We start from the raw sequence: 26,118 nt of genomic DNA on the forward strand, positions 1-26,118 counted from the left end.
CCTATAGGGGTAGGTATAATAATCTCTTGTTCTGTATTTGTGAAGTAGAAAATTTCTATTGCTTAAGAAGTAGCCTTGTAACAAAGAGTCAGTTTTTAAACATTGGGATTAGGAGTGAGGACCAGATTCAGTTCTAACTTTGCTACTTATTAGCTGAGCAACTTCTATATTCTCTGCCTTATTTCCTCATATACAAAATGAGGATAATAACAATAGTAATACTAAAAACACATTATCACATAGAGTTGTGGTAAGGATTAAATAAACTTGTATCTCTTAAACAGCTCCTGACACAAAATAAGAATTCAATACAAGGTGTTTGTTCATTCATTTTAACAAGGCCACATAACAAGAAAGTGGCATATTCAGGATTCAAAACTCATCTGTCTGACCCCAAAGTCTATGTTTCTAAGAATTATGATACATTGTCTGCAACTACTACAATGACAATTTTTCTACCTCTTCTTCCTCTCCCTCTCCTCCTCCTTTTTATACATTCTTTTTATATTGACCTACATAATGCTTGGCCCTAAGGTCAATGAGGGCTGTGAGGTCATTCCTAAGCCATGTCAGGCTGACTGATGAAAAACATTTTTATATATTTCATTCATTTATTCATGTCTCAAAAAATGCAAGACATTGAGCTACCAAAATACACAAGTTGCAATGATTACTTTGGATCACTGCTAGTCTTCAGAAAACTCTTTTTAACATACACATAAAAACAATACAGGCTCCTCCCTTACCTTCTATATATCCTTTTTACCTAATGGGACAAAGCACTTGACAAGACGATTTTCAGGTAATCTCCAGCTTCAATGCAATAAATGTGTAAGTACTGAACTTGAAAGCTTGTGACATTTGACAGAATATCAATGAAATAGTTATGCACAGCTACGGTTCAGACTGACTATGTAAAATTCTATCACAGAAGATGAATGGCAGCATTTCAACAGCTATGAAATGATAACCTTGTTGCCTATGTTTAAGTTTGCAAGACACAGAAAAGTAGAAAATGTCCCTCGGAACCACTTAGAAATGTAGACAAGTTATATTTGCAATTGCATGGATGTGATTTCCACTAAAGCAGTATTAAAATAAAATAGGAAGAGAAAGGAATAAAATATGAGATGCATCAGTTTATCAATTTGTTAGCTGTTGCATGATAATCACTTTGCTCCTACTTTATTACTGTATCATTCATTACCATAAAGGAAACCCCTAAAAACTGAATAATCACAAATCTTAAAGGTGGGACAGAGAGAGTATAAGCATAGAAGTTGACTGATAACATACTTTTAAATATATTCAGATATCCTTAAATTAAAAAATAAATTAAAAATGAAAACAAAAAAACAAAGCCAGTAAATTTTCATCCTAATTTTCTTTATTTTTTTATTTTTTATTTTTTTTAATCCTAATTTTCCAAGTTAGTACTATCAACGCAAACTGTTCCTGAAAGCTCTAGAATGCTTCTTTGGATTTTGGTAGATGAGTATACTTGACTAATCGTAAGTCTTTTTACTGCTACATTTTACCACATACAGACCTTGGTTCTTTCTGAATGGTGTCAAACCAATAATACTTATTTCTGGAAATGTATGCAAGAAAGCCAACTGTCATGACTTATGAGAGGGTTCTGCTGCAAACTCTGTGAAAAAGGCGGAGTTCACCACACATAACTGGTGAGAAAGTCACCCTTAAAGAACATCAACACATAATCATTAGGAAGTGAAAAGGTTATTGGAGGCAGACTGCCCTTGACACTAGGGAATATGGACCACTGAATCTCTACCTTAGACCAAGATACTCCTCTTCCTATGTGAAACTGAAGATATTTATTCAAACAGAAATGTGAGTATATGTGTGCATGTCAGCTACTTTGTAAATCAACTGGAAAGATACACTGAGAAGAGAATATCCATGATCATCTTGTCTTGGGACATGCCTATAAAGTTTCCTGTAAATAAATATGAGGGAGGAAAATTTTTTTTTCTAAGTCATCACAGCCTCTGAAAGAAATACACACACACACCCTTCTTTTGAGAGGGTATTTGTAAGAATCACAAAATGATTGTAGGAAAAATTAAACAGTTTCAAATGGGCAGTCAGAAAGAGTAAATAATAAAACTGGATTTGCTTTCTATCACAGAATAACTTTCATTAATGTGCAATTCACTTTTGGGGGGGTGGGTAACGCAAGAGGATTACATTCCAGGATTCTTTTTATGACAATAGAACAGAGCTGGGTCACAGGATATAATGAATTCTGGCCTCTACATATAGGAAAAAAAATTCAGGTTACTGGGAATTTGGCAAAAGTCAAATGTTCCTTAAAAAATATGGATACTAAGAAAATAAAATTATGTAATTTCCTGGTTGGTACCAGCTTAGAGAGCTTCAATATGTCCCTCACGTGAACATCTATTTTAGAACGTTTTGACTAGGTTTTCATTCCCTCTCTCTTTTTGGTTAGTGTTTTGTAGCTTTTTTTTTTTTTTAAAAGATTTATTTATTTATTTATTTGTTTGGCAGAGAGACACAAGTGAGAGAGGAACATAAGCAGGGGGAGTAGGAGAGGGAGAAGCAGGCTTTCTGCTGAGCAAGGAGCCCAGTGCAGGTCTTGTCTTGATCCCAGTACACTGAGATCATGACCTAAGCCAAAGACAGACAATGGCTGAGCCACTCAGGTGCACCATGGCAATTGTTTTGAATTTCAGGCATCTCACTTCACCACTGGCCTATGAACAGGTCTTGTCATGGACTCTGAGAGAGGTTTTTTTTTCCTGGGATATGTGTTCATAAGTATATCTCTGAGATATGAAATACATAGAGGCTTACTTTCACCAGTTCCTCCCAGTTTACTCCATCCAGAATTTGCTCAAACACATTAAAGATGGGAGCTTAAGCTTCCTGTTTGACAGTAATCTCTCCAACACTTGATAATATCAATCTTCTAGCGTAAAATGACATGTAAAATGACAGTTCATTTTTAATTTACAACTTCTGATAGTTAATGATGTTGAGAATTTCTCCACAAATTTGAGTCATTATGATATCTTCATTTGTGAATTGCTTCTTATATCCTTTGTTCATTTTTTATTGGTTTTATTTTCATTAGTTCTCAGTAATATTTCTATAGTTAGCAAAACAGTTACTAATATAAATACAGATGATCCAAAAGAAATCAAAATTGTAAAAGCAGTATTTTTGATATTGAGTAAGAATTCAGAGTGCTAAACCTTTCGTATAGAAGTCATACATAGAATAAAGACAGCTTCCTGGATATTTTAGATCAGGAATAACAATTGTTTTCTGTTAAGGTACAGATAGTAAATATTTTAAGCTTTGCAGGCCATGATCTCTATCACTACTCAGCTCCGCTGTTGTAACATGAAAGCAGCCACACATGATATGCAAAGGGCCTTGTTCCAATTAAACTTTATTTACATGACAGTAGGTAGATCAGATTTGTCCTTAAGCTATAGTATATCAGCACTTGATTTAAAATGGGAGTTTTTGGTTTTGTTTTGTTTAAAATGAGTTATATACCTGTATATATAATTCTATATTCTTTTTCTTTTTTAGAGTCATGCAGAATATGCTGATTTATACTACTATAACTGAATTATCAGCACTCATTCTGTTTTATTTGGTAGCTTTAATGGAGTTTACTTGGCCATACAGTTCTTCCCTTTTGTCTGATGGTATCCATGTGGTCACAGTGCTATGAGTAAAACATAATGTTCCTTTTAATTTCTGATTTTATGTAGTTTTACCCCAGAGTCAAAAACTGATATATTGAAACCAGTACAACAAATATTCACACATTTTAGAGAACATGCCTAATGACTACAAGCTTAAAGTTTTTACTTCCCACGATATAATGACTTGATAGTTATTATAGCTTTATTTTTTCAATAATTACTTGTGATTACTGAATTATATCAAGCATTACATTTGTTTAGTATTCCTAAGTTTAAAATTCTGTATGCATTTAAGGGACTCAAAGTTTATTAAAAAGTTAATATAAGGGGCACCTGGGTGACTCAGTGGGTTAAAGCCCCTGCCTTCGGCTCTGGTCATGATCCCTGGGTCCTGGGATTGAGCCCCACATCGGGCTCTCTACTCAGCTGGAAGCCTGCTTCCCTACCTACTCTGCCTGCCTCTCTGCCTACTTGTGATCCCTGTCTGTCAAATAAATAAATATAATCTTTAAAAAAAAGTTAATATAAGTTGCTAAGAAACATATTTAGACTCTCATTTTATTGGTGAATAGTGCATGAAACTAGTTTATCAATAATTATTTCTAATATTCTATGACTAGGAATTTCTATAATCCTTATATATGACAAGGCATAATGAATCATAAAATCTCTAAATAAAAGAAAGAAATTCATCCTTATTTCCCTCTAGATTCCTAATTTTATGTCACTTGTTCATGTCCCTCCTATTAGAGTATAAAACCTTGAGGCCAGGAGCTTTAATTGACTACTAATTAGGAAGTATTCCATAAAAATCTGAAATGACTGACCAAAACAAGCAGTTCTGCAATACTGTCTATTCATGTGTCTTCATATACTAAAATTAGATAGTCTTATAAAATAAAGAAGAAATAGGAAGTACTTATATAGGTTTGTACCTGAGAATGCCCAGTGGGGTAAAACTATCGTATCCTCAATTACTATTCAAAATATGTGTGCTGAAGAAAAAAGACATATGCAACATCTATTTGTCTACATTCCTCTTCACTTCAAAAAGGAATAGCTATATAACTTCCTTATGTAATTAGACAAAAACAAACAAACAAAAGGAGGCTAAAGCCCTCACTCCAGTGAATACTGGCTCGTGTTGGTCATACAAGAGGGCTAATGGACTTGATATCTGGGGCTTCTCTTTTCAAACCTTTGTAATATTTCATTATTAAAAGCTAAAATTGGCTCACATATCCTAACAGCTGTGAATTCATCCAAAATCTACCCTTCATAAGCTCATGGATATTTCACATGTGGCATACTTCATATGTCTCATAACATAAGTACTTTCCATATCAACCTGGGGTCCTTGACAAAAGATCAATGGTGCCCAAAGCTCAGGGAATTAAACCTATTTTACTTAGAAACAGAGGGAGAGGATTTCTGTTTCTGTTTCCTGGTCAGAAGGTGTAAATGATGTAGAAAAATGTCCCCTTTAAGGAAGTTCATTTCATCTTCTCCACCAGCAAGATAGATGTTTAAGTTAGACTAAATTAGCTATTGTCCATTCTAACAATGAAACAACTGGCAGGACTTTTTTTTTTTTTTTTTAAGATTTTATTTATTTATTTGACAGAGAGAAATCACAAGTAGTCAGAGAGGCAGGCAGAGAGAGAGAGAGGGAAGCAGGCTTCCTGCTGAGCAGAGAGCCCGATGCGGGACTCGATCCCAGGACCCTGAGATCATGACCTGAGCTGAAGGCAGCGGCTTAACCCACTGAGCCACTCAGGCGCCCCAGGACTTTTTTTTTTTTAACTGGTTATTTAAACAATGGGTAGTTATTTAAAAGGAAGATCATTTTACCAAGCAGTTTATTTATTTTTTTTAAAGATTTTATTTATTTTTTTGACAGAAATCACAAGTAGGCAGAGAGGCAGGCAGAGAGAGAGAGGGGGAAGCAGGCTCCCGCTGAGCAGAGAGCCCGATGTGGGGCTCGATTCCAGGACCCTGGGACATTGACCTGAGCCAAAGGCAGAGGCTTTAACCCACTGAGCCACCCAGGTGCCCCACCAAGCAGTTAATTTTAAAACTATCAGTATATATGGATTATATCCAGATCTTTAGCTTTATTCTCTGTTCTCTCATGAATGTCCTCTTTCCTCTAGGCCAGGGACTGACAAAATTTTTTTATAAATAAAGCCAGGTAGCAAATATTTTAGGCTTTGTAGTTCACAGTTCCCTGTCACAATTACTCAACTGTGCCTTTGTAGCATGAAAAACATGTACAATATGTACATAAGAGAGCATGGCTGTGTTCCAATAAAGCTTTGTTTCTGCACACTGAAATTGCAGAAATATGTGTCACGTGTCATAAAATATTACTTTTCTTTTGACATTTTTCCAACATTTAAGAATGTAAAACTCTTCTTCATTCATGAAATATACAAAAAACAGGTGACTGGTCAGATTTGGTCTATGGAATGTTGTTATTTGCCAACTTCTGTTCTAGGCTGCACTGCCCATGTGTTATTACCATATGATTCTTGTATCTTAGTTAACTGGTATTTCCAGTCTCCATTCTAATCCTGTAGATAATAACCACTTTCCCTTCTCTTCTGTCTCTTACTTCCTCTCCCTTCTCTGCCTCCCTCTCTTTTTCTCTCTCCCACCTTCTCTCCCTCCCTCTGATTTGTTGCTTACGGTAGCAAGACCAGCCCATACCATGTTCCACCGCCCCACAGTCTCTTTCTTTCCATGAAATCTTTCCAAATAGTGAAAAGAACTATTAATTCACTGTTAAGAAACCAGCATTTTGAGTGATCTGCAAGATGGCGGAGGAGTAGCAGACTGAAATGACATCAGGTCACATGAGTTCAGCTAGTTATCAAACCATTCCAAACACCTAAAACTCAACAGGAAATCGAAGAGAAGAGCAGCAATTCTAGAAACATAAAAACGACCACTTTTTGAAAGGTACGATGTGTGGAGAAGTGAATCCAAGGTGACAGGAAAAGAGACCTCTGGGGAGGGGCTGGAGAGAGGCTGGCTCCCGACAAGCAGAGGAGCAGTGAAGCACAAGATCAGAACCTTTAAAAGTCTGCTCCACTGAGGGATAATGCTCCAGAGGCTAAGCGGGGGTGGAGCCCTCACAGGGACAGTGTAGTCTCAGGACCCACGGGGTCACTAAAAGATCAGGGGTGTCTGAGTGTGGTAGAGCTCCCAGCTGTCAGAGCGGAGAAGGTGACTACAGAGACAGAGCCAAGGAGTGAGCTCTCAGCTCGGGGTTACCTTAAACTGTGATACATGGCACAGTGAGGCCACTGTTCTTTGAGCAGGGACCTCACGAGTGGCAGATCCAGGGAGACTCACCTTTCTCCTCTGGAGGCAGGAATCTGCTGGGTTTGGAGACTCCAAATGGGGCTGTGCATCAGAGATAGAAATGCCTGGTCACAGACTAGGAGACTAAGAGCTTAGCTGGAGACCAGGGAGAAGGCAGTGACTGATCCCTTTTCTCTGAGGGCACACTGAGGAGTGTGACCCTGAGCTCTTGGTTCCTCCAGGCTGGAGATTGGGAGGCCATGATTTTCATTCCAATCCTCCAGAGCTCTACGGAAAGTGTTCAGGGAAAAAAACAATGGAGAGCGAACTCAAACAGATTCCTTACCCTGGCCCCTGGCAAGGTTGGTGCAATTCCACCTCAGGCAAAGACATTTGAGAATCACTACAACAGGCCCTGTCCCCAGAAGAGAACATTCAGCCAAGACCAAGCTCACCTATCAAGAACAGCAGAATTCCAGAGATAGGGGAAAGCAATGCATGGAATTCATGGCTTTCTCCCCATGATCTTTTAGTCTTGCAAAGTTAAATTAAATTTTTAAGTTTTTTTCTTATACTAATTTTTAAAATTTTCCTCTTTCCTATTTTAACATTTTTTAACTAGTTTATCTTAACAATACCTTCCTTAAAAAAATGTTTTTAAAATCTTCATTATTATGGTCATATTTAATCCTTCACTGTATTTAACCTTATTTTTTGTATACATATAGGGTTTTTTTTTTTAATTTTGGAATATAATTTCTTCTAATAGATCAAAATATAGCCTAAATCTAGCACATGGCTTTGTTCTAGTTTCCCACCTAAGCACAGTCTCTCTGCCTTTTTAATTTCTTCTTTCTTTATCCAACCAACTTAGCTTATCAATTCCTTTTTTATAATTTTTAATTTTCATCTTTACATTCATATTCCATCACTTCATCGTGTTTACCCTTATTTTTGTATATATATACGTTTTTCTTTCTTTAAAATTTTGGGAGGTAGTTTCTTCTAAGAGACGAAAATATACCCAAAATCAAGTGGCTGGCTCTGTTTTATTCATTGTGCAAACACACACACACACACACACACACACACACACACACTTTTTTTTTTTTTTTTTCTTTTTACCCCCTTTCTTCTCCCCCCAGTTTGGGGTCTCTTCTGATTTGGTTAGCATACGTTTTTCTGAGGACTTTGCCACTCTTTTACTATTTTATTCTTTCATTCATATATTCTTATCTGGATAAAATGACAAGGTGGAAAAACTCATCACAAAAAAAAAAAAAAAAGAACAACAAGCAGTACCAATGGCTAGGGACCTAATCAACACAGACATTGGTAATAGGTCAGATCTAGAGTTCAGAAACAATTCTCAAGGTGCTAGCTGGGCTCAAAAAAGGCATGGAAGATATTAGAGAAATCCCTTCTGGAGAAATAAAATCCCTTTCTGGAGAAATAAAAGAACTAAAATCTAACCAAGCTGAAATGAAAAAAGGTATTAATGAGGTGCAATCAAGAATGGAGGCTCTTACTGCTAGGATTAATGAGGCAGAAGAAATAATTAGTGATACAGAAGACCAAATGATGGGGAAAAAGAAGCTGTGCAAAAGAGAGACAAACAACTACTGGACCACGAGGGGAGAATTCAAGAGATAAGTGATACCATAAGATGAAACTATATTAGAATAATTGGAATCCCAGAAGAAGAAAAAAGAGAGAGAGAGGGGCAGAAGGTATATTGGAGCAAAGTATAATAGAGAATTTCCCTAACATGGCAAAGGCAACAAGCATCAAAATCCAGGAGGCACAGAGAACCTCCCTCAAAATCAATAAAAAGAGGCCCACAACCTGTTATCTAATAGTAAAACTTACCAGTCTTAGTGACAAGAGAAAATCCTGAAAGCAGTTCAGGACAAGAAGTCTGTAACATACAATGGCAGAAATATGAGATTGGCAGCAGAATTATCCACAGAGGCCTGGAAGTTCAGAAAGAACTGGCATGATATATTCAGAGCACTAAATGAGAAAAATATGCACCCATGAATACTATATCCAGCTAGGCTGTCATTGGAAATAGAAGGAAAAATAAAAAGCTTCCAGGACAAAAAACTTTTAAGAATTTGCAAACACCAAACCAGCCCTACAGGAAATATTGAAAGGGGTCCTCTGAGCAAAGAGAGAGCCTAAAAGTAGCAGACCAAAAAGGAACAGAGACAATATGCATTAACAGTCACCTTACAGACAACACAGTGGCACTAAATTCATATCTTTCAATAGTTAACCCTGAATATAAATGGGCAAAATGCCCCAATCAAAAGACACAGGGTATCAGAATGGATAAAAAACCAAAACCCATCAATATGCTGCCTGCAAGAAAATCATTTTAGACCTGAAGACACCTCCAGATTTAAAGTGGGGGTGGGGGTGGAAAACAATTTACCATGCTAATGGACATCAAAAGAAGGCTGGGGTAGCAATCCTTATATCAGATAAATTAGATTTTAAGCCAAAGATTATAATAAGAGATGAGGAAGGACACTATATCATACCCAAAGGGTCTGTCCAACAAGAAGATCTAACAGTTTTAAATATCTATGCCCCTAACATGGGAGCAGCCAGCTATATAAACCAATTAATAACAAAATCAATGAAACACATTGACAATAATACAATAATAATAGGGGACTTTAATACCCCCCTCACTGAAATGGACAGATCCAAGTAAAAGATCAACAAGGAAATAAATACCTTAAATGACACACTACACCAGATGGACATCACAGATATATTCAGAACATTCCATCCCAAAGCAACAGAATATACATTCTTCTCTAGTGCACATGGAACATTCTCCAGAATAGATCACATCCTGGGTGTCAAATCAGGTCTCAAATGGCACCAAAAGATTGGGATCATTCCCTGTATATTTTCAGATCACAATGCTCTGAAGCTAGAACTCAATCACAAGAGGAAAGCTGGAAAGAACTCAAATACATGGAGGCTAAAGAGCATCCTACTAATGAATGAATGGGTCAACCAAGAAATTAAAGAAGAATTGAAAAAATACATGGAAACAAATGAAAATAAGAACACAACTATTCAAAATCTGTGAGAGAGATCAAAGGCAGTCCTGAAAGGAAAGTATATAGCAATACAAACCTTATTCAGGAATGAAGAAAGGTCTCAAGTACACAACCTAACCCTACACCTAAAGGAGCTGGAGAGAGAACAGCAAAAAAATCCTAAACCCAGCAGGAGAAGAGAAATCATAAAGATCAGAGCAGAAATCAATGAAATAGAAACCAAAATAACAGTAGAACAAATCAAAAAAACTAAGAGCTGTTTCCTTGAAAAAATTAAGAAGATTGGGGGCACCTGGGTGGCTCAGTGGGTTAAGCCTCTGCCTTCAGCTCAGGTTATGATCTCAGGGTCCTGGGATTGAGCCCCGCATTAGGCTCTCTGCTCACTGGGGAGCCTGCTTCCCTCCTCTCTCTGCCTCTCTCTATGCCTACTTGTGATCTCTCTCTCAAATAAATAAATCTTTAAAAAAGAGTATAAAAATTTTAAAAAAAGGAGATTGATAAACCTGTTGCCAGACTTATCAAAAAGAAAAAAAAGGACCCAAATTAATAAAATCATGAATGAAAGAGGAGAGATCACAATCAACACCAAAGAAATACAAACAATTAAAAGAACATATTATCAGCAACTATGTTCCAGGAAATTTGACAATCTGGGAGAAATAGATACATTCCTAGAAACATATAAAATACCAAAACTGAACCAGGAAGAAATAGAAAACCTGAACAGACCCATAACCAGTAAGGAGACTGAAGCAGTCATCAAAAATCTCCCAACAAACAAGAGCCCAGGGCCAGATGGCTTCCCAGGGGAATTCTATTTAAGGAAGAATTAATACATATTCTCCTGAAACTGTTCCAAAAAATAGAAATGGAAGGAAAACTTCCAAACTTATTTTATGAGGCCAGTATTACCTTGACCCCAACACCAGAAAAGATGCCATCAAAAAAGAGAATTAGGGCCAATATCCTTGATGAACATGGATGCAAAAATTCTCACCAAAATACTAGCCGATAGGATCCAACAGTACATTAAAAAGATTATTCACTACGATCACATTCCTGGGCTGCAAGGTTAGTACAACACTCACAAATCAATCAATCAATGTAGTACAATACATCAATAAAAGAAAGAACGAGAACCATATGATACTCTCAGTAGATGCTGAAAAAGCATTTGACAAAGTACAGCATCCTTTCTTGATCAAAACTCTTCACAATGTAGGGATAGAGGGTACATATCTCAATAACATCCAAGACATCTATGAAAAAACTCACAGTGAATATCACTCTCAATGAGGAAAAACTGACAGTTTTTCCCGTAAGGTCAGGAACTCAGCAGGGGTGTCCACTATCACCACTGCTATTCAACATAGTACTGGAAGTCCTAGCCTCAACAATCAACAACAAAGAGAAATTAAAGGCATCCAACTCAGCAAAGAAGAAGTCAAACTCTCACTATTTGCAGATGAAATGATACTTTATGTGGAAAACCCAAAAGACTCCACTCCAAAACTGCTAGCATTCATACATGAATTCAGTAAAGTGTAAGGATATAAAATCAATGCATAGAAATCAGTTGCCTTTCTATATACCAACAAGACAGAAGAAAGAGAAATTAAGGAGTTGATCCCATTTACAATTGCACCCAAAACCATACCTAACCAAAGAGGCAAAGAATCTGTACTCAGAAAACTATAAGATACTCATAAAAGAAACTGAGGAAGATACAAAGAAATGGAAAAACGTTCCATGCTCATGGATTGGAAGAACAACTCTTGTGAAAATGTCTATGCTATGTAGAGCCATCTACACCTTTAATGCAATCCCCGTTAAAATACCATCATTCTATTCTTTTTTTCAAAGAAATGGAACAAATAATCCCAACATTTTTATGGAACCAGAAAAGACCCCAAATAGCCAAAGGAATGTTGATAAAGAAAGCCAAAGTTGGTGGCATCACAATTCCAGACTTCAAGCGCTATTACAAAGCTGTCATCATCAAGACAGTATGGTACTGGCACAAAAACAGACACATAGATCAATGGAACAGGACAGAAAGCCCAGAAATGGACCCTCAACTCTACGGTCAAGTAATCTTCAACAAAGTAGAAAGAATGCCCAACGGGTAAAAGACAGTCCCTTCAACAAATGGTGTTGGGAAAATCAGACAGCCACATGCAGAAGAATGAAACTGGACAATTTCCTTAGATCACACACAAAAATAGACCCAAAATGGATGAAAGACCTCAATGTGAGACAGGAATCCATCAAAATCCTTGAGAACACAGGTGGTAACATCTTCAACCACAGCCACAGCAATTTCTTCCTAGAAACATCGTCAAAGGTCAGTGAAGCAAGGGCAAAAATGAACTATTGGAACTTCAACAAGATCAAAAGCTTTTGCACAGCAAAGGAAATAGTCAACAAAACCAAAAGAGAACTGACAGAATGGGAGAAGATATTCGCAAATGACATATCAGAGAAAGGATTAGTAATCAAAATCCATAAAGAACTTATCAAAATCAACACCCAAAGAACAAATATTCCAATCAAGAAATAGGCAGAGGACATGAACGGACATTTCTGCAAAGAAGACATCCAGATGGCCAACAGACACGTGAAAGAATGCTCAACATCACTGGGCATGAGGGAAATACAAATCAAAACCACAATGAGATACCATCTCACACCAGCTGGAATTGCTAAAATTAACAAGTCAGGAAACGACAGATGATGGTGAGGATGTAGAGAAAGGGGAACCTTCCTACATTGCTGGTGGGAATGCAAGCAGGTGCAGCCACTCTGGAAAACAGCATGGAGGTTCCTCAAAAAGTTGAAAATAGAGCTAACCTATGACCTAGCAATCGCAGTACTGGGAATTTACCCGAAAGATACAAATGTAGTGATCTGAAGGGGCATCTGCTCCCGAATGCTATAGCAGCAATGTCCACAATAGCCAAACTATGGAAAGAACCTAGATATCCATCAGCAGATGAATGGATAAAGAAAAAGTGGTATATATATATACAATGGAACACTATGCAGCCATCAAAAGAAAAAGAAATCTTGCCATTTGCAACAACACGGATGGAACTAGAGGGAATTATCCTGAGCAAAATAAGTCAATCAGAGAAAGACAATTAACATATGATCTCCCTGATATGAGGAATCTGAGAGACAGAGTGGGATGTTTGGGGGGTAGGGAAGGAAAAAATGAAAAAAGATGGGATCAAGAGTGAGACAAACCATAAGAGACCCTTAATCTCACAAAACAAATTGAGGGTTGCTGAGGGGAGGGGGGTAGGAAAAGGATGGTGGGGTTATGGACATTGGGGAGGGTATACGAAATGGTGAATACTGTGAAGTGTGTAAGCCTAATGATTCACAGACCTATACCCCTGGGGCAAATAATACATTATATGTTAATAAAAATAATTTTTAAAAAGTAAAAAAAAAAAAAATCAGTATTTTGGAGGGAAAAGTCTGGCTTCCACGCAGTATCTTCAGGAACACAAAGCTCCAGGAAAAAAAGTGTGTTCCTTCTATGGTGCTTTCTGTTTTAAAGCATCTGATTTAAAGCATTTCTAGGCATACATAGGCAATAGTTTAAACAGAGTCTGCTGGATATTGTACATTTTCATGTCTAATTCTGCACAGTCCACTTCATATAGGTATACTAGCAGGATAGACTTCTACAGGGAAGATAGGAAAGCTGGTTGAAAATTAAAGAAGATGTCAAGTTTCACCTGGCAGGGATTTTAAAAAATTAAAATATCTTCTAAAATTACCAATACTGTCATTAGAATTAATTCCATAAAAATATATATTAGGGAGTAAGAATGTGGGGAGGGTGGTATTCAGAGACTAACACCAACATGGGAAATACATGCAGCCCAACTCACCGATCTGAGAGGAGAACCCACAGACACTTCCATTTTTATGAAAGAATTGGTTCTCATTAGAAACTTAGAATAAAGTTTTCTTTTTCTTTTTTTTCCCCACCCTTACAACTCCTGTGGACCTGGAAGCATGTGCCTTATTGGGCTGAAATGGCAAAAATTAGCTCAACTATTAAAAGCTGCATACGCTTTGTGTTTCTTAAGTTCAAACAAACTTTAAAAATTAAATCTTTAGGGTTTTTTTTTTTTATCTTTAGCTCTTATATTAAAAAACATTTTCTCAGGGAGCTTGGTTGACTCAGTTGTTAGGTGGCTATCTTTAGTTTAAGTCATGATCCCAGGGTCCTGGGATTGAGCCCCTCCATCGGGTTCCCTGCTTGGCAGGGAGTCCGCTTTTCCCTCTCCCTCTGCCTGCTACTTCCCCTACTTGTGCTCTCTCTGTCAAATACATAAATAAAATCTCTAAAAATATATATTTTCTCAAATTACATACTAATTGATAAATAAGTTGTTATCTTCTTGCACTCCCACCTTACCCTTTCCTACCCTTTTTGAATACTATATTAACTCTTTGAATAATATGCAGTCTTTTTTTTCTTCCTTTCTTTTTTTCTGGGGGACAGGGGTGGTGGTAGAGGAGGAGGTGGGCATAGAATCCTCTGTGGTTTCCTCTAATTTCTTCTCAGGTAATTTTTGGATCTTCCTCTGAATAGCCAAAATATACGTTTTTTCCCCTTCAGAATATGTATTTTTAAACCTCTTTCACAAAGAGTTCATAGAGAGTGACATGCTTTGGATTGTTCAATATTTATATCCATCAAACCTCCACATTCCACACTGTTCAGGTTTAAAAGTTGTACTAACAATGAATACAAAGGCTTAAACTGATAGTAATTATATCTGATATACATCTGTTGTGTCTCCTAGACCATTCGCCCTACTTCAGGCAATAATTACTCATCATCATTAAAGGATCTGCCCATCCAGCACTTTTAGTGTCCACTACTACTGAGGAAACTCCAAGAGTAGTATGTGCTATTCAACCCCCAGCCTATTAGTGAGTTCTATTCCCCTGGTCACAGAATGATCGATCATATGACCAAAACCACCCAGTGAGAGGGCATCCCAAGACATTGGTGAATATCATCAGAAAAGAGACTTGCATGTTTCTTCCGGACAAAAACATGCCCAGGATATCTAATAAAAATCTATATAATCACCACAGCAAAACCTACCTGTAAATGAAGCCAGTCCACTGAGGAAGGTGGGGCCAAGAGATGAGAAATCAAAAGAAACCAGACCTTCCTAACGTGACAGCCCAGAGCACTTGAAGTCAAAGAGTAGGCTAGACTTTTCAATTGAGGTAGCGGGTAAAGTCTGTTTGCCTGTTTTGTCAGTTTAAGTTGATTTTTCCTTACTTTCAACAACTATTATCACCATGCTTCAGTACTACACTCTTTGGTTACAATCTCTTATTGACCAGGCAAGAGTATTTCAGAGGCCTTTTAAGAGTATAATAAACTGAAAGCCATGTACTAGGAAGATTAGTCTGGCAGATATTTGCAGGTGTGGAGAAGCTAGACAATGCAGAACACAGCTGGCAGCACTCTAAATGGGACTTAATGAAGGTCTGGCCTTAGGGGAGGGAGGAGATGGGACTCTTATCCCTCTCAGCTCAGAGAAATCCAGGACATTTCCTGAGGATACACAGCAATACAAAACTGATAAAAGAGCCCAGAAGAGTCCTACCTGTTTGCTTTGTGACATTCCAGTGTTTTTCTTGGAGTTAACAAGCAATTATGGAGTACCCACCAAGGACCTAAGAAGTGTGTGTTACATTGGGGACCAAAGGAGTTACAATTGAAATGTGTCTTTAATTTCCAAACTTGCCATTTCAAACATGCCCATTCTTCCAATTTAATATCTCCTGCTAATATTCAGAAGACACGAAGAAACTAGAGAATTATTTCAAATTTTATTCTAAAGATAATCATGTATCCTGACCTAGTTGCATAGTTTATAGGACACTTTCAGTTTCTTTACAGTAGCTAAATTATGAGTTTTCTGTTATTCAATTAGTTCACACTGACTCCTGGAAGCCAGAGTTCAGAGCTGAAAGCATGGTCAAATTCATGAGATATTTACATATATTCATCACAGCACACCCTTTAAGATGACATTAATTAGAGTAAAATATATGAATTTCACTGTGTTATGATTAGATACCACAATAATGTAGACTCTGCCACAAGGGTGGAGATATCTGTAGCAAGATAATGTTCTGAGCACTTAGAGAAGGCAATGGTAGGCTCCTTGAGAGGAGCATTAAAAACTGATGACTTTTTCGTTTCTCGAGGCTACAAAGAGGTCATCATCGTTCTTATTAATATTAACTGCAGTGCCCCCAGTGCGGTGCTCTGTGAGAACCCCTTGTCTGGGTGTCTAAATAAGAGGGAATATAATAAAGATCATTCCTGTCTATGCTTATTTAACTTCTCTATGAGCTTGCATAGAATTTCTTATAACTGGAAGAAATTTCTTAAAAAAAATGATTCAAGTATATCTGCTGTTTTTCTAAGGAATCATTATTAAGGAGTAAATATATCCGAACCTTCATTCAGTCCTTAAACTATGCATATAAATATATGAAAGAAGTACTTCTATTGGGGCACCTACATGGCTTGGTCAATTAAGTATCTGATTCTTGATTTCAGCTCAGGTCATGATCTCAGGGACATGAGTCGGAGCCCTGCTTCAGGCCCCATGCTCAGTGTAGAGTATGCTTGAGATTCTCTCTCTCTCTGCCCCTCAGCCTGTACTCTCTAAATAAATAAGTAGCATCCTTATAAAAAACATAAAAAAGAAATACTTCTATTATCCTTTTTGGCTTTATTTTATAGGTGAGAAAACTGAAGCTGAGAGGGGTTAACTAACTTGCCTAAATTTAAGCGCTAATAGGTGTTAGAGGTAGGAATACCCAGGCAAATCAATTTTCAAGTCCACACTCTGCCAGTGTGTGAAATTAGTGCTTGGTTTTAGCCCCCAGAGTGAGCATCAATACTGGCCCACTCTTCCAGCAGCAGTTAGAATAGGATGCCTGTGAGGATAGGAGCTGTTTCTTAGTTATCCTCTGTTGTTATTGTTTTTTTACCCACTCCTGGAACATAGTGGGGGACCTTGGGGAAAGCTAGATGAGCAATTGGATAGCTATACGGCAAGTATGATATCTTCCTTGTTCTTTACAACCACCTCAGAGTAGGTACTAGTATTCTCATGGGGGAACAGATAATAGTGATGATAAAAGAAGCTAACAAATATGCCCATGGTCACAAAACCAATGTTTGGCAAAGAGGGTTTGAATTCAGGATCCTAACACTCCAAAACCAAGGTCTTTCACTTCGGCAGATATGGTTTTTTTTGGTTTGTTTGTTTGTTTTAAGGATTTTATTTATTTATGTATTTTAGAGAGAAGGAATGTGTACTCAAAGCTTGCACAGGAGTGGGGAGGAATAGAGGGGGAGGAAACAGAAAAAGAATCTGAAGCAGCCTCCACCTTGAACCAGATTCCACACAGGCAGGGAGCCTGACCTGGGGCTTGATCCCAGGACCCTGAGATCATGACCTGAGCTGAAACCAAGACTCAGGTGCTTAACCAACTGAGCCATCCAGGCCCCACTCCAGGAGATGCATTTGTGAATGAGTCTTTGACTGAATGATTCTGACTTGTATCATGTCAATTGCTTGGCTTCTCAAAAGCTACTTTCTTTTGCTCTAATTTTGGCAGGATTTATGTCTCTCCCTAGGGAGGAGGAGAGATATGTGATATATAAATATACACACACATAAAATTTGTATTTGTTCATTTATACTGCAAAATATAATTTTTCTTCAAAATATGATCCTAACTGGAAGTAAAAATTAGATTATATATACCAGAGGTTGCCTTGTATTCCTATACTCTTCAAAATATCCTTACCTAAAAAATGTTGACAAATGATTAAATAAGGAAGTCTTCAATTACTGGGATCTTTAAAATAAGATCTTTTAAAATTCAAAGTTAATATCCTATTGGTTTGGTATGCAGAAAAGTAGCTGAATAATGCTTCATCAGCTAAAATGGGAGAAAATTCTGAAGTTAGCTTCTGCCAGATCGAAATTATGTGTGATGATTAAGTATACTCCAGTTTTGCTAAAAATTAAATATTGAAATAAATTGTGGCTTTTGATTTGTTAACTGAATTATGAATTGTTATAATAAAACAGGAAATGATAATGATCAGAGTCACCATTTACATTTCCCTCCATCCTAGACATATATATTTTCCCATCCTTACCATTCTACTAAGTTAGCAGTATGCTCATTACACAAATGAGGAAGCTGTGGCTCCCCATGGTGAAGTGACCTGCCCAAGCTGGCAGAGTTAGTAAGGGTGGGTAATATGAACGTAGGTCTGTTTGTGTGCAAAGTCCATTTTTTTTTTTTAAGATTACTCTTCATTGGATAGTACATTTTGATAGAGGTGGTAAAAAAAAGCTTTCTTCTTTCCTTTCAAACAAAATCAAAACAAGAAGCAGTGAGAGATGTGGGGAAAGGAACAATCCTTTTGGGCTAGGAGAGGGAAATTAGTGATGACATGAGGAGATGAGAGAAGAAAAGATGGGACAGACTTCTTCCTAGTACTTAAAAATAGAGACGACAAAAAGTCAGGAAAACAGATTTTAGGGGTAGAAGCAGCTAAATACTAGTTAATCAGTAAATACTAATAAATCAACAAATCAGTGAATATTCATACATCAACCGATAAACAGCAAATCAATACTAAATGGCCGCAATGTACAAAATGTGTAACTGGGCATTGAAACTTGGGTGTAAGTAAGATGGGTGCCTCCTAAACAGATAAAAAAGGCTAAGACAATTAAAGAATTTGAATTAAATGATCAACTAGATTATAATAATCTTATAATAATAAGAAACATGTATTGAGCACTTTCTGTGTCCCTAGCTTATGCTAGAACTTCATATTAATTGACTAACTTAAATATCACAGCAATCATAAAAAGGATGTAATTTTATACATAGGATTTTATACACAGAAATTTCCTCAGGATTACAGAATTAATAACTGGGAGAGCTGTAATCTGAACCTAGTTATACATTCTCTACCATTGTAAAGTACCCTTGCATATGCAGTAGTTTCTACCCTTAACAAATATGCATGTCAAATTAAAAAAAAAAACAAAAAAACTTTTCTGTGTCCTACATTGTGGTCATTGCTTAATGATGATGATCCCACACTTCAAAAGAAGACACTCCACTTTTCTCTGCTCTTATTTATTAGGCTTCTTTACACATGAAAAACTTACAGTAGAAATCTTTCCTCAAAGTCTAAAAATGAAAGAAATAGATCATTCTTAGGGTTGTTTACTCATATGAAGGGTGCTTTATACACTTCACCAATCTCTGCCATAGAAGTACAATAGAACATGTATTTTCATTTAAAATGCTAAGTCTTTGATCTATGATCTAAATCACATTAATTCAAACTCTGCCAATTTGAAATTCATTGACTTATAGAATTTTAAAAATGAGCAAATTAGAAGGATAAGTAAGAGTTCAGTGGGAATATTTATCCTCCTTAGGAAAACACATTTGGGGCACTTAAAAAAAAAAAAAAGAAAGAAAGAAAACCAAAACACAAATCTTGTAGCTGTTCAAAAACAGTATGCCAATCTTGAATGATTTATGTATCATTATTAAAAAAAGACTAGGGACGCCTGGGTGGCTCAGTTGGTTAAGCAGCTGCCTTTGGCTCAGGTCATGATCCCAGCGTCCTGGGATCGAGTCCCGCGTCGGGCTCCTTGCTCAGCAGGGAGCCTGCTTCTCCCTCTGCCTCTGCCTGCCATTCCGTCTGCCTGTGCTCGCTCGCTCCCCACCCACTCTGGTAAATAAATTAAATCTTTAAAAAAAAAAAAATACTAGTTGACACCCTTTTCCCTCTTTTGGTCTTACATATACCCAAGAATGATAAACATGTATTTTACCATTAATCTTCTTTACCTTAGACTTTTGTCTCCATAAATTTGTCTTAGGCTGGTGAATCTTGGATATATTTTAAGTAATTTAATAGAAGTGTTTTAATATCTGTTGCATTTCTATACACTAATAATGAACTACCAGAGAAATCAAGAAACAATTCCATTTAAAATTGCATAAAAAGGAAAGAAATACCTAGGAATAAATTTAGCTAAGGAGGTGAAAGGCCTATACCCTGAAAAGTAAAATTTACTGATGAAAGAAACTGAAGAAAACACAAATAAATGGAGGGATATTCTGTCCTCTTGGGTTGGAATAATTAATATTGTTAAAATGTCCATACTACCCAAAGCAAATTACATATTCAATGTAATTTCTTTCAAAATTCCAATAGCATTTTCATAGATTTAGAATACACATTTCTAAAATTTGTATGGTACCACAAAATACTTGAATATGAAACCTGAAACCATAAAGATCCTAGAAGAAAATAGAGGTGGTGAGTTCTTTGACATCAGTTTTAGTGAAGTTTTTTTTTTTATCTAATTCCAAAGGCCATGGCAACAAAAGCCAAAATAAACAAAAGAAACTACACCAAACTAAAAAGCATCTGCACAGTGAAGAAAACCATTAACAAAATGAAAAGGCAACCTACTGGATAGGAAAGGATATTTGCAATTCATATATCCAATAAAAGATCGATATCCAACAAATATAAAGAACTCACACAACTTAGTAACAACAACGACAAAAACAAAACCCACCAACAGTCAGATTTTAAAATGAGCAGAGGACGGGGTGAGCAGAGGACAGGGCACCTGGGTGGCTCAGTGAGTTAAGTGACCTACTCTTGGTTTCTGCTCAGGTCATCATCTCAGGGTGGTGAGATCAAGCCCTGTTTCAGGCTCCATACTCAGCATGGAGTCTGCTTAAGTTTCTCTTCCCTCCGCCCGCCCTTATGCTCATTCTCTCTCTCTCTCTCAAATAAACAAATCTTTAAAAAAATAAAAAAATAACATAAGAAATACCAAAAGTTTTCAAAGCCTGATTAAATGTTATAATTTTCTTTTCTTTAAAAATCCATATTGACAAATGGCAAGGTGCAAACTGGCCACTTGGAGATGAAGTTATTGCAAACAACTAGTAATCTGTTGGGAAAATACATGTTTCTCCAGAAAGTTGGGAAAAGTGAAAAGAAAAGGAAAACCGTACAAGACAGGATTGTTTCTCAAGTCACAGTTAACTTAGAAAAACCTTTTTTTAAATGGTATTTTGTAGAAAACAGTTTCAAATTATAAGAATAGATATGTATCATGACATTATTACTTAAGTTTGGAAAACATTGCCTATAAAATCTACTTATTGGATATTCACCACATATATTAGCATACTGGATGACTGAAGAACTCCTATAAGGAAAAAAACTATTTAGCTGTTTTTACTCTCATGTTTTCCCTTTTTTTTTAATTCCACTGAGTTAACATACAGTATAATATTAGTTTCAGGTGTACATATATAGCGACTCAACACTTACATATATCACTTCTTGTTCATCACAAGTGTGCTTTTTAATCCCCATCACCTATTTCTTTCATCCCCCCATCTATTTCCCCTCTAGTAACCATCAGTTTGTTCTCTATAGTTAAGAGTCTGTTTCTTGGTTTGCCTTCCTCCTTTTTACCCTTTGCTCTTTATTGTTTCGCTTCTTAAATTCCACATATAAGTGAAGTCATATGGTATTTGTCCTTCTCTGACTGACTTATTTCACTTACTGTAATACATTCTAGCTCCACTCAATCATTGCAAATGGCAAAATTTCATTCTTTTTTATGGCTGAATAATATTCCATTATACAGACAGACAGACACACACACACACACACACACACACACACACACCCATATGCATACATATACACACCACATCTTCTTTATCCATTCATCAGTCAATGGATATCTGGACTCCTTCCATAATTTGAATACTGTTGATAATGCTGCTATGAACATCAGGGTGCATGCATCCCTTTGATTTAGTATTTTTGTATTCTTTGGGTGAATACCCAGTAGTACAATTGCTGGGTCATAGGGAAGGTGTAGTTTTAACTTTTTGAAGAAACTCCACACCGTTTTCCTGAGCATTTCCAGCACTTTCTGAGCATTTCCAGTTTGCATTCCCACCAACAGTGCAAGTGGGCTCCCCTTTCTCTACATCTTTGCCAGGGCCTGTTGTTTCTTGTATTATTGATTGTAGCCATTCTGACAGGTGTGAGAGGTGTAGTTTTCATTTGTATTTCCCTAATGATCAGTGCTGTTGAGCCCAAAGGTAACTATGACATAGAATACTTTTCAAAGACTACCTATTTATTTGCTGCAGAGAAACAGTATGAGAAACACTGTCCTAATAAGTCAGACAAGAATTTCTGAGACTACTCGGGGCTAATATTTATAACACTTGCAACTGTGCTTCATAGAACTTACATGGCCTTAGGCACCTGATTTAATTAAGTTACCTATTTTTAAAAAAATTTTTAAACTGGAGTGTAATTTACATACAATATTCTCTTAGTTGTAAGCTGATCACCACAGTAAATCTAATTGCCATCTGCCGCCATATAACCTTAATACAATATTATTGACACTATTCCTCATGCTATACATTACACCCCTATGACTTTATTTTAGAACTAGAAATTTGCACCTCTTGATCCCATTTATGTACCTCATCCCCCTCCCTCCTAGCCCCCAACTCCTTGCTCCTCTGGAAACCACCACTTTGTTTTCTGTATGTATGAGTCTGGGCTTTGTTTTATTTTGTCTTATTTTTTTAGATTCTACATATAAATGAAATCACATGGTATTTGTCTTTCTCTGTCCGATTTCACTTGGCATAAAACCCCAAGATTCATCTATGTTGGCACAAGAGGGAATATTTCTTTCTCTTTATGGCTAAGTAGTATTCCATTTATATATATATAAAACAATACACACACATATATATATACCACATCTTTATCAATTCATCTATCAACAGATACTTAGGCTGTTTGCATATCTTGACTTTTGTAAGTAATACTGCTGTGAACCTAAGGATGCATATATCTTATTATTTAGTGTTTTTATTTTCTTTGAACAGGTACCCAGAAGTGGGGGAATTGCTGGATCATATGGTAGTTCTATTTTTAATTTTTTGAGGAATCTCCATACTGCTTTCTATAATGCATCAGTTTATATTCTCACCAACAATGCCTGAGGGTTCTCTCCTCCATATCCTACCAACACTTATTATATGTTATCTTTTTGATAATAGTTATTCCAACTGGTATAAGGTGAAGAGATATCTGATTGTGGTAGTGATTTGCATTTCTCTGATGATTAGTGGTGATGAGCATCTTTTTATATACCTGTTGGCCAATCTTCATGTCTTCTTTGGAAAAATGTCTTTTCAGATCCTCTGCTCAATTATATTTTATTTTTATATATTTTTTAAAGATTTATTTATTTTTCATTTGAGACAGAGAGAGAGTGCAAGAGGGAGGCAGAGAGGCAGAGAGAGAATCTCAACCAGACTCCTCCGCTGAGTGCAGAGCTGGACACAAGGCTTGATCTCACTACCAAGAGTAGGTCACTTAACCAACTGTGCCACCCAGACACCCCATATTTTTTGTTTTCTATTCTAGAGTTCCATAGGAGTCTATAGATTAAAATTTGAATGTTACATTATTTTTAACATTTTTTTTTTGTCTGCCACTAAATCTCTCTTCAATAGAAGCTCTATGTGACTCCCCGGCCTAGTTTCCAACTATCACCTAGTTTCCAACAGGATCTATTCCATCAAAACTATTTTGCTAATTGCAATCCATTCATTTGTTCATAAAAACATTCACTCATGCCCATGTTTTTCCAAACATTGGATCAGGCCCTAATGGTATCAGTGATGAATATGGCAGACACAACCTTAAATGGGACAAAACATAATTTAAATAAGTTATTTAATGAAATCAATACAATGTTAGTTGCAGCACTGATGCAAATAAGAGGAACTAACTCAGCCTGAGTGACTTGGAAGAGGCTTTTTAATTAGAATAACTCCCAAAACTGAGCATAAGATGAATACCTGAGTAGACATTTCTTAGTCAAGTAAAGGTTATATATTCTAGGGAAAGAGGAATGGGCAGTGTGGGGGTACCAGGAAAAGAGCAGAGGAAATAACATAAGTAGAGATAATAGAGAGCCTGCTCTGTTCAAGGAATTGAAAGATATTCCCTAGGTGGGGTAGAGATCAAGAAGAAAAGTGAAGATAGGTGTGTTCAGAGTAGTCAACAGGGAAAGATCTTGATCCAAATGTTTTAATCACAATTTCCTACCTTTTCCCCCTCAATTTCCAAGCATGTTATAAATACCTTGCTGATTCTTCTGGTTTTTTATTCTTAAAATGCTTTACCTAAATTCTATTCCCCTTAAGGCTCATGCAAAAATCACCCATCCAACAGAAATTTTGCATTTCACAGAACTACTATATGTTTCTACCAGCCTCACCCATTTGTAATAGTCCATGAGGACTTGAACATAGAAACATAAACAGCAATGCATGTTCCTTCCTTCTGAGCAACCTAGGAGGTCTGAGGATAAAGGCTACACTATAAAATCTTTGAAGTGAACGAGAAAGCCATCCACCAAAAGCCATAAATATTCCACACAAAATAATTAATAAAGGGGGTACTGGCTTATTTCAGGAAAATTTTCCAACTTACCCATAAACTTACCCATAAAGACATTTTAAGAATATCTTCAGATCCTAGGAGTTTATTGAAAGAAAATAATAAAGCCAGTGCACAATGATGTTTTAAAGCCTATTTATAATAGCAAAAAAGTTAGAAATGATTTCCAAGGTCCTTCAAAAAGGGATCGGTATTAAAAACTGATGGTTTATCCACACAAAGGAGTACCAGCAGCCATTAAAAATACTGATATAGATCTAAATATGTTGAGATCAAAAGGATTCCATGATGTATCATTAAATGACAAAAGCAGGTTGCCAATAAACTGGTATGGTATGATCTCAATTATGTAAAAGTTTACAAATACTTCATCACAGAGAGATTTTGAAAATAATAGTCACCATAAAGATAACAACGGTTAACTCAGGATGGGAGATTTTCAGGAGATTTTGTTTTCTTCTTTATATTCTCCTACATTGTTTGATTTCTTTTAAGTCATATACATAGTTCTATGGGAAGAAAAAATTTAAAATCTAGTCAATTCTGATTTTAAAAGAAGAGAACTCTATTTTCAATGAACATGAATAGTCTAATATAGTTTTAATCTATAGCTCATTAGGTAAGCAGTTCTCAAATGTTTTTCTCCTGGGATATGACCAATGACTACCTCACTTGGGACTTCTGCAGGGAGACATCCTGTGGGATCCTGGGCCTTACCAGGAGGGAGCTGGCTATTCTTCCACTTCTCTCTCTCCCACTGATCTTGGATATGAACTGTTATATCAGACTATTGGTCTAACATGCCCATAGGGAATGAAAGATGTTCTACAAGATATGTGAGTCCTAGGATTTGGAAACATTGGTAAGAATGACTGGTATTAAAGGAAATAATAAGAGGATTTCTTTTCCCCATTTAGGAAATAAGACCATAAACCTCATGAGAATTTGATTTTAACAGGTGCTTTAATAAATATTTCTCATCCCAATGACAGGATTTTATACATCAAACTGAGTTCCATGAAGGCAGATCTGAAAAGAATCAAGTAACTATAACCTCTTATCTTATTTATATCCTACCCATCTGTATCTGACTGATATCCTAGGTCCAGTGCTTAACTTTCTCCTCTCCTGTCCTCCATCTTTCAGAAAATCCATGATTTTTTTTCCTTCACAATCAGCTACCAATTCTTCTTAATCAGGAAACCTTCGTTCAGGATTCCTCTTAGCTCAGAATGTGACCCTAAACTGGATCTCCCCAGCACTGACCTATTCAGTCTACTGTCTTCTCGTCTGTACAGCCATCTACTCATTTGTACATCTGGGTAACAGTTTGTGGGGTTTCCATGTCTATTTCATTTCTTGAAACTTCAGCTTC

The sequence above is a fragment of the Mustela erminea genome, chromosome 3 (assembly GCF_009829155.1).
Source record: "Mustela erminea isolate mMusErm1 chromosome 3, mMusErm1.Pri, whole genome shotgun sequence".
In the NCBI taxonomy this organism is placed as follows: Eukaryota; Metazoa; Chordata; class Mammalia; order Carnivora; family Mustelidae; genus Mustela; species Mustela erminea.